The sequence below is a fragment of the Schistocerca americana genome, unplaced genomic scaffold (assembly GCF_021461395.2).
Source record: "Schistocerca americana isolate TAMUIC-IGC-003095 unplaced genomic scaffold, iqSchAmer2.1 HiC_scaffold_47, whole genome shotgun sequence".
In the NCBI taxonomy this organism is placed as follows: Eukaryota; Metazoa; Arthropoda; class Insecta; order Orthoptera; family Acrididae; genus Schistocerca; species Schistocerca americana.
In genome coordinates, this window is record NW_025726203.1 from 1,142,501 (window position 1) to 1,145,000 (window position 2,500).

A 2,500-nucleotide genomic window follows, 5' to 3' on the forward strand; every position below is an offset into this window, starting at 1 on the left:
ACCGTAACCTAACCTATGTCGTACCGTAACCTAACCTATGTCGTACCGTAACCTAACCTATGTCGTACCGTAACCTAACCTATGTCGTACCGTAACCTAACCTATGTCGTACCGTAACCTAACCTATGTCGTACCGTAACCTAACCTATGTCGTACCGTAACCTAACCTATGTCGTACCGTAACCTAACCTATGTCGTACCGTAACCTAACCTATGTCGTACCGTAACCTAACCTATGTCGTACCGTAACCTAACATATGTCGTACCGTAACCTAACCTATGTCGTACCGTAACCTAACCTATGTCGTACCGTAACCTAACCTATGTCGTACCGTAACCTAACCTATGTCGTACCGTAACCTAACCTATGTCGTACCGTAACCTAACCTATGTCGTACCGTAACCTAACCTATGTCGTACCTTAACCTAACCTATGTCGTACCTTAACCTAACCTATGTCGTACCTTAACCTAACCTATGTCGTACCTTAACCTAACCTATGTCGTACCTTAACCTAACCTATGTCGTACCTTAACCTAACCTATATTGCGCCTTAACCTAACCTATATTGCGCCTTAACCTAACCTATATTGCGCCTCAATGTAACCTATATTGCGCCTCAATGTAACCTATATTGCGCCTCAATGTAACCTATATTGCGCCTCAATGTAACCTATATTGCGCCTCAATGTAACCTATATTGCGCCTCAATGTAACCTATATTGCGCCTCAATGTAACCTATATTGCGCCTCAATGTAACCTATATTGCGCCGCAATGTAACCTATATTGCGCCGTAACCCAACACACGTTGGGCCTTAACCCAACACACGTTGGGCCTTAACCCAACACACGTTGGGCCTTAACCCAACACACGTTGGGCCTTAACCCAACACACGTTGGGCCTTAACCCAACACACGTTGGGCCTTAACCCAACACACGTTGGGCCTTAACCCAACACACGTTGGGCCTTAACCCAACACACGTTGGGCCTTAACCCAACACACGTTGGGCCTTAACCCAACACACGTTGGGCCTTAACCCAACACACGTTGGGCCTTAACCCAACACACGTTGGGCCTTAACCCAACACACGTTGGGCCTTAACCCAACCCACGTTGGGCCTTAACCCAACACATGTTGGGCCTTAACCTGCTCTGTAATTGTCATACGACGCGTTAAATTAGTGTAGTGTTGCCTAACTGCAACCCCCGCAACATAGTTTGCTACTCGCACTGCCCGGTCCGCAGTGTATCGCTTCATGTTAAACACCTTGCAGCTATACACTGTAATGTGGATGGCAGCAGGACGTACATGCTCAATGCCCTTTGCAGTTGTTCATTGGCATTTGCAGTTGTTCATTGGCATTCGCATGGCGAAGCACTTAGCCTACGCTGTGGTACGGCCTGTGTCAACTGTCCGCTGATGTTGTACGTCCAAATCACACACTGTACTGCACATTGGTCCTCATGTACTGAATGATACATCGTGGTACATGTGACCGTACAACGACTGCGCCAACAACGGCGAACCATGCGGTCCAAATGTTGTGCACTCAGCTACGTGTCGTCTCCCTATAAGAGCTGGATTGCAGTGTGGTATGCCCTGGATGGCGATCAGCATGAGCCGTCTGTTGATGTAGTGGCGCGTGTTGTCAGACGTAGTCGTCTCTTCTCACACACCGTGATAGCATGGTGCACTGCGTTCCACATCTGCGACATGCGACAGAGGCCGGTTGACAGTCGTTCGCGCAATGGACATCGCATACGTACGGGGGCCACCTTCCACGTGTTCGCGAAGCGTGCACATGTTGTTGCGTGTATGTGGGCAGACATAGTGTGTCGTGACACCTGACACAGGCATGCAACAATCGTTGAATTTGCAAATGGCGATGGACGCCTACGTTTGCTGGTGACGTTACGCAAATGAACAACTGGTAAACCGTTGTGGTGCGGTTGTTCTCGCTAGAGGTGAATCAGTGATGGCGACGATCGGTTGAGCTACCAACCGGTTGTTCCAGCGATACCCACCATGCCCACGAACGTGAATGGCATCTGGGTGTGAAGCGATACGCGGCGGTGGCTGGGTGGGACCGTCCCCGGCCGGTGAGGGGGGGCCTCCCGGCGTGCTGGCCGCGCGGTGCGTGGGCGCACGCGCTACAGCCGGCTGGTGGGGGCGGCCAGTGGCAGGCGCGCCGGCCGACGGAGGCGGCAGGCGGCGCAGCTGCGCGCCGGCGCACCCTGCACGCGGCGCCGTGCGGCCAAAGTAGGTCCTCGCGGGCCCGGTGCGAAGCGCGGTGGACATCTGCAGTGTGCTGGTCCGATTGAGGACTGTGTGCGCTGAGGATGCGCCGCCGCCCGGCGCTCGGCGCCGCGACGCCGTCTGCTGCTCGGTCGCCTCTGCGGTTCTCGCAGGTGGTTTGTATCGCAGCTGTGCGGACGTGTTGGCGCGTGCGCTGTGCTGGGAGAGTTCGCTTCGGCACCCAAGTGGGGCTTTTGTC